Here is a 21,606-nt window from a genome sequence, read left to right on the forward strand (position 1 = left end):
AAAGAGCTATTATGCTTCATTCATGGTCTCTGAATAACATGATCACCTTCACTCAGAAAACAGTTACTAGAAAGCAGCAAGTATCTGTCTTTTGGGGTGGTATAAGGGGAGTGTTTCTCGATATAAGCACAATAATTGTACATTAAGGTACTTAAAGTGATTAATAATTTCTAAAATATGAAAAGCCAAAATTCTTACCTACTGACATCACAAGAGCTTCAATTGACTACTCAGGATATAGCCAGTATAAATATTTGGAAAGAAAATATCATCTCTTGATAACAGACCAATAAGGAGCTACAAAACTGCCTCCTTTTTCAACCAAATAATGAAACACGAAACATCATGTTTTCTAGGAAAACATGGGGATAAACAGGGAGATAAAAAAAATGTAATTTTCCATGCTTTTACCATATACGTGCATTCTGTTGTCTACTATGGCCCTTGTTACCTTGCAGAACAACCTCAGCTGTGTATCACATTGCATGCTAGTAGCTACACATGAAACAGCACATGAAAGCAATTAAAGTTTTGCTTTGAGAACAAATATTTTCAAACCCTGGTGATAAAGCTTTTAAAATGTATTGTGGTAGAGGACATACAAAAATAGAATAACAGTATTTACACAGAACTTGTTTGGACAGGAATACACTGTTCAAATTCACTGCCTCTGCAACTGAGATTGGTCAAACACAGGTTGAATTATACCTTTATAGCGCACAAAGTATAAATTTTTCAGTGGTGAGAATCTGTCCTGCAAAACTGCAGCACTCCTTTCATAATACTGATAGAGGAGCTAAGGCCAGGCTTGATCTTTTTTGCACATGCATTCTCAAAACAGAAACTGTAAATTTATGTCTGAGGATAGAAAATAGCCTTATGTCACTAATTTATTAAAAATTATTTGCTTCCATTAGAGTTTTGCCATATTTATTCTTTTTGGCTGTAAAGAGAAACAGTCTTAAGAAAAATTCCACTTAATTACGCTACAAAATAATTTTTTCTATGTCATTAAAGCAACAGATTTTCTCAGTCTCATGTTCTGCCAGGGAGGAGGTGAAGCCAGGAGGAAGCAGAGACAGGACACCTGACCCAAACTAGCCAAAGAGGTATTCCATACCACAGCACGTCATGGCCACTATATAAACTGGGGGCAGTTACCCGGAAGGGCTAGATCACTGCTCAGGTTGGGTGGGGTATCGGCCAGCAGGTGGTGAGCAGTTGTATTCTCTTCCCTTGTTATTTCCTTTATCATTATTATTATTGGTGGTAGCAGTAGTGGTTTGTGTTATACCTTAGTTACTGGACTGTTGTCTCAACCCATGGGAGTTACATTCTTTCAATCCTCCTCCCCGTCCCTCTGGGAGCAGAGGAAGGAAGGGGGGGGAGTGAGCAAATGGCTGCATGGTTTCTGGGTTGCCGGCTGGGCTCAAACCATTACAGCTGGATACAGTTGCTAAATACTTATCTAAGATTTCTTTCAAATGTTTCTACCCAACGCAGTAATGCCAAATTTGATGTTCTCTGTGGGGTAAGGAAAAAGAGGTGAAAACCAGCCTAGACTTACTCCATTCTGTACATCATCTTTAATAAAACTTATCGTAATACCACATGCCTTCAAAAGATTGAAAGGCATGACAATATGTACAAAGGGGAACTTCCATGGAGACTCACTTTATCCTAAGGACATTGTCTCCCTATGTTTTCTGCTTGGTTGCTTGGCTTGGGTTTTTGTTTGCTTTTAAGTCGACTTATGATCCTACCCTAAAATTAGGAATTTAATTTAGGCTCTCTGAATTGTACTCTGGAGGAACCTCTCTCTTCTCAGCTGACTACAGGGGAAGACCAGGGAGATAAACTTCACTGGGCTAAAATTAACCTTTTTTTAGATAACATCCTCTCCTGAAATTACTTACTACAGATTACCTTCCAAATAACTTGCTTGGGGCAGGGGAAGGGATACTGGGCTAAAGAGAGAGCACTTCTATCCTTGTCTTAGTTCTTAATTTCATTGGCCAGGCAACTAAATTCTTAAGAAGTAAAATCTTAATTCTCTTTATTAGTCTTCTATCCATATCCCAGGCTGCAGTTATTAGGAAACCATCTTGCTAATAGTTTTGCCTCACAAATTGCAAGAAATAAGAAAGCTACAACTAGAGTTACTAGGTTTTTCATAAACAATGTATGTTCCACTAATCTTTTTTCACATCTTTCCTTTATTTCTTTCTTATAATATGTAATAACACACTACAAAGAAGTAATGCTTGCCAAACTAGCTTAACATGCAAGGTATATAATGTCTATATATATGCAAAAAAGATCTACGTAAAGATAAATTAATAGCAATTATACTGTTTGATCTGTGTAAATAAGATGATGTCAAATTGTGTTGAACATGTTTCTAAGACATGTAAAGATTTTTTCCAACACAAACTTCTTTGTTGTTGTTAATGCTTCTTAGTTAGAACAATATTTATTTTAATTTCCATGGTGCTCAACTGCAACCTAGAAATTAATTTCTAAGTGTTCCCTCTAAGGCTTTTGTTTTTAATCCTCTCAGAGAAAAAAAAAAAAGAAAGTATATTTTCACAGAATGAAGAAGATAGAGTTACTTCACTGAACATGCCGGTCTTTTGGTAAAAGAAATATTTAAATTTAAGTTTAGAGCCAGCTATGATTTTTATTTTTTCCCCCAGTATTCTCATTATCCAGGTAACACAGAAATGATTTTCTGAAGAAACAACAGAATCTAGAAGATAAACAAACAAAGCAACTACAATACTTTCCATGACAATTAATTTGCTAACCTGGGTGAATGGTACCACACTTTTCTGTCATACACGTGAGAGAAAAAAACACTTCTAAATGCATGTTAAGCATGCTTTTGAACTAAGATGAAACAAAAAAGCAAATTTCAATCACATAGCTCATTTTAATTGCAACCAATACCTTAACTGAACATTGTACAGCAGGGCTTCATGAATATTTAATGACAAAGTAACCAATTACACAGTATTACTGCTTTTAGTATTTCTTCCTCAATTTTTGCAGCAGTGGAGTAATGGTATTCTATTTAGTTTACTCATTGGGTGCATACTCTGTCTTATTTTGTATTTATGCAACTATATCAAGCTAAAACTCAGGCACTAGTAAGTCACATAAACTTTCTAGTCAATTAACCCAGCAAAGGCTGGCAGAATTATTTGCTCAATTGACTTCCACAAAGCTACATATTTGTAACCCTTACTATGATGCATTAACATTGCTTAGGGAGGTCAGTATATTGAAACCATGCTCAATATGGTTTGCATTCATACATTACTCAGTCTTTAAAGCTGAGCAGAACATTGAAATGTCACCAATTTAAATCATTATTTCTTAGCGCAGATGCAGTAGAAAATACTAGTACAGTGTGTTTAAGAAAACGAGCGATGCAACCATTCAGTTCTGAACTATTCAGGAGATCTGGTTCTTCAGTGTATATTTTCACTGTATAACAGCACATCTTTCACTATATCCTGCAAATATTTTGGGAAAGCTGAGGTTTTTGGAGGCTTGTTATTCTGTTTTTCTGAAGACCTATATAAGAACCATAGAACATTCAAAATACTAGCCACACTATTCTTCAGCTTTTCCTAATAAACATTCGCTAATGCAGCCAAGATTTATCACTGTGAAGAAGCAATGATCGCTCCCAAATGCTCTTAAGTAAAACCAGCCACTATATCTTACTTTTTCACCTGAACTGTTTATCAGATGTTGCTATTGTGTAATACTGCTTCAGGATAGGTCCTAATTATTAAATTCACTATGGCAAAACTCATTACATTACTGAACAGTAACTGTCCATTCTTCTGCATTTCTAAACTAAATGTCACATACCCAAACCATACCGCACTACCAGTTAGAAAGAATGCATAGTTACAACTGAGTTTTATGACATAACTTCCATCCCTCTACATCCGTCTAGGTGGAGCACTGAACTCAGTGGGAATTATGTTTGAAAGTTACGGACAAAAATACAGCTTTTTGTTATTAGTTAGGCAATTCAACAATTTTTATCTGTATCTTCTAGCTCATTAACTGAAGTTTCTGATCTGGAACTGCAAAGGATTAACATTTTCAGAGGCAGTAAGCTATCATTGTTGGCCTCAATAGTGCACTAACACAGAAACGGGTGTTATATAAATATTTTCTTAGTTTTCCATATATTCTCATCTAGAGTTTTCATACTATTTTCATGAACAATTTAATTAAAATTTGTTTATGAAGTAGCACTTTGGTTTAGTATCTCTTTTTGGTTTTGTAAGCATCTGAATAGTGTTTCTGGTTTTCCCAATGTTTTTTAAAAGCCATGAATCATGGGTGTACACATGATCTGATTTATAAACCTGGATCTTATCCATAAACTTGATCCATTACTCTGAGTAATCTTCAGAGAAGGAGTCCAGTATTTTGCTGCATATTTTCAAGACAAAAACTACATATATGACAGATGACTAAAAGGGCACCTAAAGGAGCAGGTGCAAGTGAGCAGTGTCCATGATGTGCAACTCCTGCAGCTTCATCAACCTTCAAGCTTGCGCACTGACCTCTTATATGCACAAAGGGACATCACTAGTGGAGAAACTACTTCAGATGCAAGGAAATCTTCAGAGAACAGATTCTTGAGCCTCAGCTGCCTTCTTCAAATGACCATAAAGCAGATAAGAGCTGCTGTCTCTAGTTAATACTGTATTCTCCCTGGCTGAACTTCAAACCATCTGTTGCGTAAGGGAAGTCTAATCAGAATGGCTGCCTCTACCCAGACAGCTGACATTTATTCACCATGGGAAGAACCTGTCCACTAACAACATTACCGTGAGTCTGACTGACATGCCTGAAGAGCACACTGAGTAGAGGCTATAGCCTGTTCCAGATGACTGCAGAAACCTCTGATCTTTTCCCTTTAGGGACTGCAGCCTTGATGGAAAAGTCTGCAAAATAGATGAGGATCTGTTTTACAACCTAATAGTGCTCTGCACTGCTTTGGAAGAAGTCAAACATATGGACTGCCACTAACTATTAGAAATCAGCATGAAATCACATGATGTAGCTTTCACAATGTTTTGAAGACATGTGCAAAAGTTTTCCAAAATAAAGTTATCGGTGCATAAACAGACACTTTTATAACCTATGTCTCTCTACATTAAGAATCAAGTTCTTTCTAAGCAGCTGAGCTTACAGAACCTGCTCTTTAAGTATTTGATTTTAATGATTTTATATCTTATCTCCTTCATAACAAGCTCACTTGTCTCCTAGCCTCCTGACAGTCTGAAGGGACAAGAAATAGCATTTGCTGTGACTGGTTTTAAGCTTCACACGTGCCAGGCTGCCAGCTGGCAGATCAAGCAGAATCAATGATAATATCAGCTCACAGTGGAGCCTTTCCCCTTTAGCAGCACGAAGCTGTGTCTCTCCTCTTTTACCACACCACTGATTTTCACTTGTAGGAATCTAATACTTTTGAGATCCTCTCCTGCCAAATTCAACAAGTTGGATAAGTTCAAAGGCTACTGAGAGGGAATGAAGGGAGGGCAGGGAAGAAGGGGAAAGGATAGTTGACTGATAACCAGAATAACAGAATAATTTTTATTCCAAGGAAAACAAGACCAAAAATAGATTTTGGAAAGAATAAATACATAGCTAACACTTAAAGAAGGCTAGTGGACAACACATAATGGGAAATGTGTCTCTAACCAATAGCCATATAATTCTTTATTCTTTGAAAAAAAGCTTATGTAGCTATGTTATCTGTTCAGTTCTCCCTCTTCGACTCCTGCACTGCAATAGGTTTTGAAGCTGGCGACCAGCTTCAGCAAAAGCTGACCCAGGTATGGCATGTATCAGTCAGTTTGCTTTTCCATGGCAGATGCAAGTTCAGAGGTACAGCATCAGAAACAGAGACTGTATAGAATAGCTTTGAAATCTAGAATAAATTGATGTCATAACAATTTTGGTGAGGACAGTTCTAAGGAAAATCAGGTTTCTGTATTTCAGGTACCTGACAGTTTAACGAAACATAAAAGCTACAGTTGATAATTTTCACACATCTCCTCCTCCCATTGTCTTCTTCCCCTCCTTGATCTGGTTATTCATATAACTACATATTGTAAACAGTAAAAGTTACAATATTGTAAATGAAACATAGATGTGCTAATTTTACAGGCACACTGTGTGTAACCACAAGAGCATTTCCAGAGCTTGACCTAAAAGATAATAATTGGAATTCTAAGAAAATTGTAACAAACAACTATCAATAAATATTTATGGATCTAACATTTGGACTCCTCCATGAGATCTGTTAGAAAACCCCAAACAACCAAACCAAAACCACACTCAGTCCTATTCAGGATAAAACCATTTGGAAAGTGATTTTCCAGTACTTCACACAGAACAGTCCAGAAGGAAGGTAAATGAAGAACCCACACAGAGGTTGTGAAAGACACAGCTTCTACATGGGCAGCTATAAAGCTACAAAACATCTAATTTCTCAAAAGTTAAAAGCAAAATTGAAACATTAAAATTTAATTCCAAAAATACTTAAAATTCATTGCATAAAAATACTGTAATTACGTTGCAAATACAAGCTACTTTGTAGTAGAAATGAGACGGGTGCTACTATGTGACATCTCAACTCTTGTTTCAAGAAAAACTCTTTTGCCTTGTACATTGTAGTAGTTTATTCAGACTTTTTACAAAAATAAAGTAGTTCAAAAATACTTAGAAATATTAGACGATTTAGGTGTGCCCTCAAACTACAGAGTACCATAGTGCCTCTAAGAATTCCCTCATCTAAATCCCCTCATCTGTATGTTTACCAGCATAATGACCCTTGGACAACAGCACTGATCACTACCTGGAAAAAAAAAAAAAAAAACAAAAAAAAACAAAAGGTATTTCTACAACTGATACAGTCTTGATACCAGATGTCTCCATTAGAATTCAAACTGTATGTTAGAGGAAAGCACTTGCAATAATTATGTGATTGTTCTGCATTACCATAAAACTGAACAGTACCCTGCTATGCAGCATGAGCCAATCTCATTTGAACTTTGAGGATTCTTCAAGCAACTAGGAATAAAGAGAACAGAACAGTTATATTGCTTTCAAACAAGGTTCCATTTTTTCCAATTTTTTCCCCTAACTTGTTCCTCAGTAGAAGACAGAACAAGGCATAGAGATGCCTGAAGTAACAATCCAATTCTGTAAGAAAACTTATAGCTGCCAAAACAACACGCCTTCCATTACTTGCTATATTTTATGAGGGAAGTTAAATTTCCTGCTCTCTTCAAGACGCAATCTAACATTCAAGGCTTTGAGCCCCAGAGAGATATTAAGGAATCCATTAGCTACTATTTCTTTTCCCTTTGATAGGCTTCCCATAGCTGCCTCAGCAGCAAGAGCATTTCAGAATGACTGTTGCAATGTTACAGAGAGGAAATCTATACAGTCCGATGCATTCTGTATGCCGATTTTCACACTTGATATCATGGGACTGTAAGAATTTAGAGAAAGGTCAATGTTTTCAGCAACTTCTCTTGCAGACAAATGGGAAGTTGCTCAAAGTATTGAATTGTTACACAAGCCAAGAAGAAAAAAATGAATTAGAAGGGGTCCGACTTTCCCTTTTGACAGAGCCACTGGGATTTATACAGTTGGACACATTTCGCATTTTGCACACAAATAACAGCACAGGCCACCCGGAAATCTGTGGCAGCTCCACACTCTAATATGCTGGCACCTTTTTCATACTCTCAGTCCCAAAATCTTCCTGTCCCAGAAAGGGCTGGTAATGCACTATGCAGTTCGTACATAATTTTTGATATTTTTATTGCTATAGCAACTGAGTGTAGGCATTTAAACATAGCAACAGACTTTTTATAGCTCTTTCTTGGATGTCAAAATGGCATGCTGTTTTATTTTCTAAGCAGATGCTCAGGAGATAAGTACACAAGATGATCGTACAGTATCCACCTTCAAAATAAATTTAAAAAACTCCCAACTTTACAACCTCTGAATCATATAAGCAGACAGATAAGTGTAAGGCATGTTGTGAGTTTAAAGGATTTTGTTCTGAGAAAGCAGAGAACAAGTTTAGGTGAAAAGTTTGTTGATTTGTGCCCATTTTCTAAAAAGATATGCAAGAAATTTACAAGGTCCTTTTCTGAAGGGAAGAACTTTCCGTCAACTCTGATATTTACCTGTCAAGCAACAGGAAAAGGGAAACTGTCTTCATATTAAGTGGAGTCAGATTCTCAAGGAGGGATTAAAATCCACCGAGACAGACCCTTAGTTCACACACATTGGCAAAGCTGTGTACATTCCAAACACAGCAACAGTTATTTACAAATAGTGAGAGTTTGACTTGCTATGTGATTTAAGGAAATACAATTTATCATTTTCATAATAAAAAAGACTGTTTTTCTCTAGTATAGTATTTTCCTCTGCGTCCTTTAAGTTCTGTATCATTTCTGCAAGTGATCAGTGAAAAACATTGCTTGGTGTTTAATGTAATTTCTGGACACATCCTTAGACATGGAAATGACAAGCAGCAACAGGACAATTTCCTGGAGGAATCTTTAGGTATTATTCACCTTTCTGTTACAGTTATATGTCAGCTTTCTAGAGAGTGTAATGGTTGATGCTTGCCATTTTACCAACACCACCACCCCCCCCTCCCCCCCAACATTTTAAACAGGAAATGTCAAAGACTCTTAAAAAATGAATCCAACAGGAAATGTCAACAGCTTCTTCTAAGGGTATAAGGTTGTTAATATTCCAGTCAATCTATTCCATTAGCACACAATATATATGTTTTGGAAGGGACATTTTAATGTTGCGGTTTATGTAGAAGAGACTTCAGGCAAGTCCTAGAAACTCAACATGCAGATAAAAATTGAGGTTTATATGGTGAGGTTTTAGAATATATCCCACAAATTCTTTCTCCCTATCCCTCAGATATTTTCATACAGAACACTTTTCAAGTCTTCTAATCTTGCTTTAAGAGTCTAAGGTACTTAGGAATTCTGATACATCTGCTTGGTTTTCTACAGTCTGCTCCACTATGGCACTTACTGAAAACAGCTTTTACAGCAATGCTGATAATTACACCTATCAAATAATAGGAATGATAAGTTTAACTGCAATAGCCCTCAAAGAAGTCAAGATGATATGCACAACTATACTTGCATTGGAAAGTCTGAGATGGCATCAAATTGACTTAGCACCTCCTCCTGGGGGCGAACTCCACCCTCCATTGTGATTTATGCCCCTAGTTAATCATGCTATTTTCATAAGCCCAGAGGTCTGTCACATTAATTCACTACTGAAGAAGAAAACTATGGGAAATTCAGTGGCTGAAATTGTGAAGCATATGTGTATTTTTATACATTGTTAAATTATTTCTCTTCCTCTCCACAAGCTCTCCTTCAAATTAAGGTTGGACATGTTATTTCTATTTTTTCTCTTCAGCAGTTAGAGCGCAGTTCAGCACAGCTTCAGAAGTTTTAACAGGAAATGTCAATAGACGGATCACACTTGATTTATGTTCTACTACTTGCACACATACACACCGCATTCTAAAAAAGGCCTGAAAAGGCATTTCAGAGAACACTTCAGAGAAACTAGGGGAACACTTGAAAATGAAATAGCAGATTTTTTCCTTCCAAAATTTCAGAAACAGGTCTCATTCTATAGATCCTACCATTTATTAGTGTATCCCTCTAAGTCCAATATAAGATAGGTGAAAATAGACCCACTGCTTCTACTCAAATTCTCCTAGACTTCTGACTTTTATTTCATGAGAACTAATGTATCCTTTACCTTTATGGTATTTGCGAAGAGCCTGATCTGTCACCACTGAAGTCAATGGAAACTTTGCTGTTGATTTTAAAAGCAAAGGCTCAGAGCCAAATTCCCCATGTATAACTCCAGTGTTACAAAACATTCTGCAGAATTATATAAACAACAGTAATTTTACTCTGAGGGCAAGCCCCTAGGCCAAACTAATTGCTGCACTTGACCCAACAGCACAGAATTTCTACCACGTATTCATTTCCAGGATGCAAATCCTTACAACTGGTAAGAAAAAAAGTGTGCAACTCCAAAATAAAATTGCTCCCTCATGCTGCCCTTTGTAATATGAACTTTTTAACTCCTTTGTTCTTTGCTGAAATTGCAGTAACTAGCCCAATGGACTCTATTTTATAGCCATAAGATAGCTGTGCTGGACATCCACCAAGTGCATTTGCAGGTAAATTAGAGGACAGCACAGTATAACTAAAATATAACCAAAGTGTAACTTCGTGCCATGACAGAACTCAACAAAACATAATTCAGCATTAGCTTGGGAAAAAAACTTTCAGGTTTACATACAAACTTGACACACATCAGCTGCCAGGTTTGCATGTTTCACAGAATCACAGAATCACAGAATCCCAAGGGTTGGAAGGGACCTAAAAAGATCATCTAGTCCAACCCCCCTGCAAGAGCAGGGTAACCTACAGTACATCACACAGGAACTTGTCCAGGCGGGCCTTGAATATCTCCAGTGTAGGAGACTCCACAACCCCCCTGGGCAACCTGTTCCAGTGCTCTGTCACTCTTACAGTAAAGAAGTTCTTCCTGATGTTAACGTGGAACTTCCTATGTTCCAGTTTACACCCATTGCCCCTTGTCCTATCCCTCCCTGCCTCTCTCATGCTCCCTGATCCAAGCAATTCACGTTAGCATTAAAAATAAAATAAAATAAAATAAAATAAAATAAAATAAAATAAAATAAAATAAAATAAAATAAAATAAAATAAAATAAAATAAAATAAAATAAAATACAATAATAAAATTAAAAAAATCTGCAGGATTGACTTATCCAAACCCACAGGTGATCACATCAACAACATTAGGGGTTCCTCATGACTTATGATACCAAAAAACTTCGGGTTTTTTGTACATTTTATGGGCAGGTGAAAGTTCTAGCAGATGGCACTTCTGAGTTTTTGCGGGGAGGGGAGTGTGGGTGTGGCGTGTCAGTGTTGTTGGGTATACTGTTGTTTAAATCTTTCAGTACTTAATACATTTGGTAATTCATAAATAAAATCGAATTTCTGAAATTATTTTGTAAAAGTAACAATAGAAACACTGAAATAAACAAAAGTAAAGAAAAATTAAAAAAAATATTGCATCTACTTAATGAAGAGAATTAAATCCAGGAATGCTTTTAGAGCCTAAGCTCTCCAACAAAACCTGAGGCTACAAGTCCGCTTGTTCTAAGTATCAGATCATTCTATCCTCTTCAGAATTCTTAGGACCTACTTTCCAGGGAGAGAAACTGAGTTATTATTTTTCAGTGCTACCATAACAGTTACAGTTCTATATAACATACAACTCCACATGTACATAAGCAACAATTCATGTCTTGCGTCACTAGTTTATAAGCTTACAAAGATCCATCACCCACTCAGATTTTCTATCAGTGATACTGAGATCCAAACCATCTCTTTGACCCACTTTTCAAAGGATGTACCAGTGGAGAACACACCACAAGGAAATTCTGCTTAGTTTACAGGAAGGCTGCAAGTTAGGTCAGAAAAGATCTCTCTCTGCCCACAAATCCCCCAGGTCTTTTAATAGCCCACAAACCTTGAAACAGGAAGGATTTTCTTTCCCCTTCCACTCACAAGCCATTTGATGCTTCTTTTTCCTGGACTTACACACTTCATTAAGAAGAGCAAATAGACAAAGCAAAAGAACTACATGGCATGTAAAGAGCATACATATATGATCCTTGAAATACGAAGCTTTCAACATCTGTCTCTTCTCAGTTCTTTATACCTCACTTGCCATACTCTAACTCAGCTTTTCAAAAAGTGGTTTGACACCATACTATGACTAGAAGCTGTCAGAAAGCAGACTGATTGAAAGGAGGATGGAAGAGGTTGGTGCTCAAGATTGGAACTATGAATCTGACTGCTAGGTAATACTTAACTTCCACTGCTTTGCTTCCAAATAAATAGGACTATAGAAAACTATTAAAAAAGTTATAACTATTAAAACTATTAAAACTGACTCAAATGTATAAGAAGATAGGTGGTAGTGACGTATTCAGGTTTAATGTCCTCAATCAATTTAGAGCTTAATTCAGATGGATGTAAAGCAGAGGAATTTATATAAATGAAACACGTTGATAATCCTGTGTAATTTACCATAGTGCTGATGTTAACACACAATTTTCACTATGTACAAATAAACAACCTGTACTTTTTGTATTAAATTACACTTACTGTCATTACAACATCTTCACTGATGAGAAATTTACACATAGCACTATATTATATATTCAAACAAAAAAAAAGGATTGGATGCATTAAGAACTATACTTGCTGAAATGCTACAAGATATATTAGAAACATATATTTAGTTCAGAAGTGAAGGAGTTAGACACTGAATAGTTATTTCAGTCCATATACAAAATTAAAAATAACTAATTAAAACTTAAACACCTTCTAAACACCATCTAAAGTTGCATATCCTTGCACAAGGGGTGCACAAAATGTCACAAGTAAACTAACACATGCCTGACCAGCAAACCAGAACAAGTGGCTTTGGAGGCTACAAAACCACAAGATTATTAAAATAGGGAGGGTTCTCTAGTATTCAGCATTTACTATATTGGGCTGATTCTTAATTGCACAGAATTGTTAGGATTGGAAGGTGCCTCTGACAATCATATGTTCCAACCCCCATGCCAAGGCAGGGGCACCTAAAGCCATTTCCAGTGTTAGTTCTAATAAACTTAGATTTCTATGGGTTGCATTGTTAGACTGTCAAGCTGCAAGTTCGGTATAATTGTTGATTTTGGATATTTTGTTGATCTAAATTTGAATTATTTTATCTTAATAATGATCTGAATTATTTATTTAAACCATAAAGGTTAGGTAGGAGATAAACATAAAACTAAGATATTTACCAATGATAGTCCAGAGAAAAAGAAAAGGAAAATGAAATAAGTTTTGCAACTGGATTTGAAATGCTTTAACAAATAAGACTCATTTACCACATTCTCTTGAACCTGGATGAAGTAACCTTTCTTCAAAGTATGCAAAACACCTACCATATCAAATATAATTGCAGCAACTGTTAGCACTTGCAGAAACACTGTCTATGCTCAGAACTTCAAATTCATCTGATCTTTGCATAGCATAAACTAAAGTCTACTGTCTAATCACTCCTCAAAGATGGAATCTTGCAGCTGATTGAAAAGACTTTTTCACCAGATGCAATCATTCTATATACAATTTGAAAAATCAACTAACACAAGCTGTTACTAATATCAGTTAGTAACAGAACCCCCAGCCTCCACTTTCCTTGAACTGACCTCATTCTTTCATGTTGTTTACATACTACTGTCTGAGAAAAAAAGCTTGACATACACATTAGTAAGACAAAGTTTTTTAATTTGCCAAGAAAATGTAATACGCTTCAGTGCAGAGCACCTACCAAATGGCACAGATAAAACTAAAGAACAAAATACCAGGAAATGTAAATACTGTGATTTTTCATATTAGAGCAAACATGCTGTAACATTTGAAGGTTGATTTGGTTCTGGGTTTTTTTCTGTACAACATTCCAATTAGACACACTTAATGGTATTAATTTACATCTAATATGATTAAAACCAAACACAGGGCATAAAGAAAAAGCTCTGGAAGTGCCTTTTTAAAAGATAAGTTCCAGAAACAAGTAGGTAATCCATCAAAATGAACACCGGCACTGTTAAAAGCAAGCTTGTGGGAAGGAAAGTCATGCAATAAATAAATAAATAAATCTGTTTCCCTATAACTTGTATTGCTGCTAACTAAGACTCTCTAGCACAATACAGCTAACCGTATCTGTGAGTCAGGTTGCCTTGAATTACTGACTACGAACTTTCAGTAATCAAGTCTCGGTATACTTAACACAGCCTTTTCGTCTTCATTCTTGTACATTCCCAAACAGTACATACAGTGCACTAGGTTTCATTAACTACACTCACTTCTTAAACAGCTAAAATCTGAAGAAGAGGTAGAATTTGAAGGGCATAGGGGAGGAAAGTTGGAAAGAACCAACTATTCAGTATCACAACAACAAGGTACTGTACCTTTAAGGAGGGAACATGGTTCCGTTCTGTTTCACGGCTGAAAAAGAGCTTATTCTCAGTTACAGAGATTGCTTACCTAAAACTTCAGTTATTCCTCTTTTTCCCCTCAGGCCAGCCTCTCTTTCACTCTTGGGAGCTTTTACCATTTAAGGTCAATGTTACATCTGGCTCTAGTAACTAAAGCTGAAGCAATTTTTAACTCAGAGATCCAACAGGCTGTCTAACATTAGAATGAGAGTTTAAATTTAAAGTAACTCTTCAGAAAGCCTCTTTCTTGCCTCAGAGAATTACAGAATTAAAGGCTTTCCTATTCTGGCGTAAGTACTCTGAGTACAACATGATGCAGGCACCCCACCAGCATTCTTCAAGTTCATTGCATATAAGCTCTACTTACTCATTTCTGATTAAAATGGACAAGTAGGAAGAACAGATGAAACAGTTTACATCATGTTCTGTTAACCCTTTGTATTTTTTTACGGAAACAGCTGCTATTATTCACATTCTCCCCCCCCTTAGTTGGTCAGAAGGATTCTAAATTAGACAGCCAATACAAGATGTGAACTTTTAAAGAATGTTGGCTTCAGTCCAGTCATGGGCTCTGCTCTCCACTCGCAGAGTATGAATAATTCCCACTGATGTCCACAGAAGCTGTTTGTATCCCATGAGAAAATGTAACTACAAATGGGGCATGAAGAGGGAAAAGAAACGCAAAACATTTACCACACAATATTCAGGTAACTGCAGAAGAATCACATGCACATGATTCAGAGCTCTCAGCTCTGAAACACACATAGATCTTACTGCAGCCCTTTAACCAATTCAGCTTCTTCATTTTTAAGTATTACAATTACATCCACAGATCCTAAGTAAGAGTTCTACTTACACCAGGTGTTGTAAAGTTATTAAATACAAGTAAGCCAAACCCTGTTTAAAAAAACTGTCACAATTCAAGTACAGATAAGAGAGTTGAAGGTGGGATATGCCAAAAAATTGCATCAGAATGTATGCAAAACCATTATATAGTAAGTTTGGTGAGGACATATTAGGGATGCTTTAAGAGAACAAAGCAAACAATGATACTAAATTAACTTCCTTTTCATAATGGTTAGTAAGAGCAGCAAAGCAGAAACAGATCAAATAAAGCAAAGTAAGGATTTGATTATTTCATTTGGAAAACACATTCCATAGCGGAGTAATGAAGGAAACATGATGCTTCCATCAATATTCAGCTCCTGAAACTACTTGTGTATTTTTATATCCTATAGCATGCTCCATGCGCTGACAGGTGCTTTGCTCAAGATTTGATTTAACATGAGTGATCTTGGGCCAAATGCAGTGAAACTTCCTAGCAAAAAAATCTAAGCTTTTAAATGAGTGAAATTTAGCATCTAAAAATTTTAACTAGATGGTTAAATTTGCATAAGCATGGCATAGTAACATGAACCATACTAAACATTCTTCATTGAGCTTTTTTGCTTGTTTTCTTTTAGAAGAGGGACCTTGGGATCCTGGTGGACATCAAGCTGTCCGTGAGCCATCAGCATGCCCTTGTGGCCAAGAAGGCACATGGTTTCTGGGGCTGCATTAGGAAAAGCATTTCCAGCAGGTCAAGGAAGGTGGTCCTTCCTCTCTACTCAGCTCTAGTGACGCCCCACCCGGAGCACTGCATCCAGTTCTGGGCTCCACAGTACAAGAGAGACATGGAGCATCTGGACCAAGTCCAGCCAAGATCTCCAGTCCAGACAGGAGACTAAAGGTCTGGAGAATCTCTTATGAGGAAAGGCTGAGGGAGCTGGACCTGTTCAGCCTAGAGAAGAGAAGTCTCTAGAGGGATCTGATCAATGTGCGTAAGTATCTGAAGGGAGAGTGTCAAGAGAATGGGACAAGACTCTTCTTGGTGGTGTCAAGAGACAGGACAAGATGCAGTGGGTATAAACTAAACCACACGAAGTTCCACCTGGGCACAAGGAAGAAATTTACCGTGAGGGTGACTGAGCGTTGCAATAGGTTATCCAGAGAGGTGGTGGAGTCTCCTTCCCTGGAGATGTTCAAGAGCCATCTGGACACAACCTTGGGGAATGCGCTCAGGGGACCCTGCTTGTGCAGGAAGATTGGACTAGATGACCACTGGTGGTCCCTTCTAACCTCAGCCATTCTGTGATTATTTTGAAGAATTTATGCTTCAAGACTTCAAAATACACTGTATTAAAAATGTTGGTTATTATCCTTTCTGCCTATGCATAATTGCTATCCATGCAATAAAGCAGCATGCTATAGCTTACAAAATATAAGTGACAACACATGATTTTATATTCTCTATTCTTTATTCAGTGACTAAAATATTAAATTATTAATCAGGCTAAATATTGCAGCAGAAATTATATTTACACTTAAAACTGGAGTTCTATGACATAAATTTCCATATTTAATTTTAAAAACATCCCCAAAGTATTTTTATCAGTTAGGGCTTTTTTCCTACCACATCTAGAATGCATTTCTGTCAACTGCAGGTCCTCCGCATAAATGCTAATGAACACTGATAATTTTGCTTATTGAATCAATTGTATCAGCCATCCTCATCATCTCATTTCTCCTAAACTGTGTAGAAAAATTAGTTAACCAAGTTCAAGTTTATGATCCTGCGTGCCTTCATTTTCCTGCACAGATTTTTTTTTTTTTTTTTTTTTTTGTTACTTGAAACATTCAATCTTGCATCATGTTTGTGGCTTCAGTGGGTTTTCTGGCTTGTATGTTGCTACTGCTATAATGAAACACAAAAGTGAAGTCATCTTATTTCACACACTGGTATCCATCATGCAGATCTCATTTATGTATGCAACAAAAACTGTGCGGCAAACTGATCAGCCAGCTTCATCCAGACAGGAGACAAAACACACAACAAGAACAGCTCTGATAACAAAACACACAAAAAAAAAACCCCAAACCAGCAAAAAACTAAAACAAAACCCAAGGCAAAACATGCAATAAGCTTTCTACATCTGGGAGTCACTTATTCTACTGAATACTAAATTACAACTGGAATACTTGAACTAAAATGTATACTGGTTCCACAGGATGATATTAGTCAGTATTCACTTTGCCAGTCAGCTGAGCAGCTATGCTAGATTTTTTAATGGAAAATGTAACAAAACTTTATGGTATTGGTAATAATGTTTATGCAGCAACTTTTCTAGATTAGTCTTCTGAAAAGCAGAAGTTTCACTTCCAACTTTCCACAGCAAGAGGTGCACTTCGTATGAATCTAATGACAATCATAGAATCATAGAATAGTTAGGGTTGGAAAGGACCTCAAGATCATCTAGTTCCAACCCCCCTGCCATGGGCAGGGACACCTCACACTAAACCATGCCACCCAAGGCTCTGTCCAACCTGGCTTTGAACACCGCCAGAGATGGAGCATTCACAACTTCCCTGGGCAACCCTCACAGTAAAGAATTTCCTCCTTATATCCAATCTAAACTTCCCCTGCTTAAGTTTTAATCCATTACCCCTTGTCCTATCACTACAGTCCCTAATGAAGAGTCCCTCCTCAGCATCCCTATAGCATCCGTTCAGATACTGGAAGGCTGCTATGAGGTCTCTACGCAGCCTTCTCTTCCCCAGGCTGAACAGCCCCAACTTCCTCAGCCTATCTTCATATGGGAGGTGCTCCAGTCCCCTGATCATCCTCGTGGCCCTCCTCTGGACTTGTTCCAGCAGTTCCATGTCCTTTTTATGTTGAGGACACCGGAACTGTACACAGTACTCCAAGTGAGGTCTCATGAGAGCAGAGTAGAGGGGCAGGATCACCCCCTTCGACCTGGAAGGAGGATCACCTCCTTCAATCTCCATACAATTGCAGAATAAAAGAAGAGCATGCAGAACAGATGATCCTGTAAACAAGCCCATGTTATGCGGAGATTTGAGAACTTAGAGAAGTACCCAAAGCGCTTGCAAAAACTCTACTAATTAAACCATAACGAGTCTTTTTATTTATAAAGCTAATGTTTTTCTCAGTCTCAAAATAGCCAGCTAATAATTTCTGTATGAGAAACAAAGTCCAAGAAACAAAATGTCAATCTGTTTACCAGCACTCATTGCCAGATAATCAACCAAATGATCCAAACTGATGAACACAGTTTAAATAGCCAAGTCCTTCTGGCTAAGTGTTACACAAAACATTTACAGAAACCATCATATTATCATTTCCTTATCTTTTTTTTTCTCCCTTTAAGAAAGTGGTTTTAAAAGTGAAGTTCCAATAAAAGCACCATATTAAGACATTTATAGTAGATTACAGGAAAGCAAAACAGTATCAGAATTCTAAACCTTTGTGGGCAAGGAAATTATTCTGTTTCCATTACCTTAAATCTAGCCTGCCAAGAAACTAAACATATCTAATACTTTTTAGCACATAGAGTCTTCCAAGGTCACTGATGCATTTCCCTTACTCTCATGCATTATTTTCTGAGGTTCAGCTTTAATTTCTGTTAATAGTAATTGAAAACTTAGCATGGGTACAAGTAATGTGTTTAATACATTGTTAAACGATTGTCCTGTGTTCTATGGGAAACCTTTTTGGAAGATGATGCAAATGAAAAACAAAAAATGCCCTCGTGCTTTTGATACTTTTGGAAGGGTGGGAAAAAAAAAAACAAAGAAGGGGAAGAAGTTTAAAAAGTTCTTCCATCACAGACAGTACTTCAGAAGACTTGACAGAATCATGGCCGTAGGGTGAATAATTATGCATAGAGAACACCTTCTGTTGGAGTTCATCTTCTGTTTTGATTTTGGGGTGGGTGAGGCTGTGTGAAAAAGGATCTACAATAGCGCAATTACAGGAAAAAAGGAGGGATGAAATTTTGTATTTGCTTTTCTGGGGATCTTTTCAGAAACCTGAAGAGGTTAATACTCACTATGACTAACTTCCTATCTAGGCCAACATGGTAAAGCTATACTTCTTTTGAATTCAGTATGCATATTGAAGTTTGAACTTCTTATCTTATTCCAGTCAAAGAAATGGGGAACTAAAATATTACAAGAAGGTACTTTAATCCATAGAAAGAAAAGCAAGACTTTGACACCCCAAACCAGACATTTTTTTTTAGGCTTTGAGATGACATTCCCTCACTGAATTAACCTAAACAGTAACTCTTAATCACACTTGATATCAGCATATATTGTACCAAATTGATCCAGAATGCTTGCAGACTCAATTAAGAACCCTTGATTTTGAGAATCAGTTGCAGAATTAAGAGTACATTTACCACATGGTAAAAATAAACTTATTAGGAGGTAAGAAGAGAGGCTTTTATCAGGGACAGAATAAGTGTTCTCCATTCCTACAGCAGAAAGTAAAAGTACGTACAAAACCCGAGCAGAGACGGATTTTGGTTGATACTTGTTTTCAATGCTGGAATTTCACTCTTTGTCATTTATTCTAATATTTCCAGCAGCTTGTTAACAAAACAAAACAAAACAAAAAATAAAAAAAAAAATAGGAAACTTATTCCACCTCTACCAGTTGAATACTAGAGAAAAGCTCTAAATCACATTTCTGTTGAGTGGAAGACTGCTGCTGCTACACTGTTGCAGTGTTCATGAAATAGTTTGCCTCTTTGTACTTTTCCTCAAAGTTTAATGGAGGGCACTTAAAAGCAAAAGAAAAGTATCAATAGCAATGTCTATAGATAAAATTCCCACTTTTCACTGTAACACTGCAGTTTTTCAGTCTCAGTTATTTGAGATATGACAAAATTGTGATTGAGTTAAAATGATTGCTATAAAACACTGATTTTCAGCCAGCATGGTTCAACTGTTTGCCCCCAAAAAGGTAAAATTTTATATATGCTGAATATATTTGTCCTGGGTTCAGCAGTAGCAGTCATTTTTCTCCTTAGTAGCTGGTGCAGTGCTGTGTTTTTCACTTTCAGCCTGGGAACAACACTGATAACACCCATGTTTTTAGTTGTTGCTATGTTTACTCTGACCAAAGACTTTCTCAGTCTCATGCTCTGCCAGGGAGGAGGGGAAGCAGGGAGGAGGGAGAGACAGGACACCTGACCCAAACTAGCCAAAGAGGTATTCCATACCACAGCATGTCATGCCCAGCATGTAAACTGGAGGGAGTTATCCAGAAGCCCCAGATTGCTGCTCTGGTCAGGCGGGGTATCGATCGGCGGGTGGTGAGAAAGTGTATTTTCTCCCCTTATCATTATTATTATTGGTGGTAACAGTAGTGGTTTTGTATTGTACCTTAGTTACCGGACTGTTCTTATCTCAACCTGTGGGAGATACATTCTTTTCATTCTCCTCCTCCGGGAGCAGAGAGAGGAAGATAGGAGGGGATTGAGTGAGCAGCTGTGTGGTTCTGAGTTACGGGCTGGGCTTAAACCATGACAATATGTATGAACATTTTTGGTAACTTTTAAAATTATTTGATGTTTTACAGTAAGGTCATTCACCCTGTGAATGCAACCATGACTTCTGCTTGCCCTTTTGGAATTATCAAATCTTCTAGTTTTTTGAAGTCTCAACACATTTATACTAAGCATGTGTTAAGAGTTTGTCAGTTTTAGAATACAACATTAACTGATTGTGCATACTCAGTATCACTACATGCTCACACAGCTAAATATTTGGCTGCCTTAAGCATTGCAAGGAGAAAGCTGGAATTAACAGCATCATTAATTTCTACTTTTTCCTATCTTCACAGAGAAGTAGCTGTTGGGCATAAGACTGGTGCTTTGTTCTTTGCCAATGTCTAAAGGAAAGCATTTCCAGCAAGAATTTTTGCCAGATCACTGTAAAAACACACTGCATATCTGTCTTGCCTCCAGAGCTGGCTAAATCACAGTTCTATGACTTATTGCAAAGATATACCAGTAAGAACATGAAACTCTAAAATATCTTTTTTTCTGACTGCTCCTTTTCACACTCCCCTTTTCATCCTTACATCTGCTTAACACTCTGACATCTGGTTAACACTGTTTTTCAACTCAAATCTGAAACCTAATAGCCCCTCTCTACATTTCTTCCTGTACTTCAGTCTGATAATAATTTCCTGGTGGATGTTTTTTAATGGGCAAGTAGGTGACCTGTTTTTCTGTTAGTTCTATTTCTAGGATTCTCTTCAAGCGAATATCCTAGTTCTAAAAGACACAAGTGTTTTTGTTCAGAAACACCAGTCAAGGGATTTTGTTATTAGCAAGATTTCCTATTTTTATAGACAAGTTCATCACACACAGCATAATAAAAATTGTTTTTCTATTCTTTCAAAAGAAATGTAAAGATTCTAACAGCAGTCTTGTATAAAGAAAATCAGCACAAAAAAAAATTCTGATAAGCAGATACCCTAACCTATGTTTACATATAAAAATTGGTGTCACCTTATGATATACTGAACTTTTACAAAACTAGAGACTGACATG

The 21,606-nt window shown here is 37.0% G+C and overlaps 1 protein-coding gene across 8 annotated transcripts in view; it reads right to left on the minus strand.

Annotated features, from left to right (window-relative positions):
- The window catches only part of IRAG1 (inositol 1,4,5-triphosphate receptor associated 1), a 113,717-nt gene that overhangs the window by 59,467 nt on the left and 32,644 nt on the right, over positions 1-21,606 (minus strand). For 4 of the 8 annotated variants that reach the window (XM_065683043.1, XM_065683041.1, XM_065683042.1 and 1 more), the window contains exon 1: positions 14,177-14,246. The exons of 2 other annotated variants lie outside the window; for them this stretch is intronic. The gene's annotated coding sequence lies outside the window, so the exon portion shown is untranslated. 2 more of the 8 variants (XM_065683036.1, XM_065683038.1) reach the window with 2 other exon arrangements.

The sequence above is a fragment of the Lathamus discolor genome, chromosome 6 (genome assembly GCF_037157495.1).
Source record: "Lathamus discolor isolate bLatDis1 chromosome 6, bLatDis1.hap1, whole genome shotgun sequence".
Taxonomy (NCBI): Eukaryota; Metazoa; Chordata; class Aves; order Psittaciformes; family Psittacidae; genus Lathamus; species Lathamus discolor.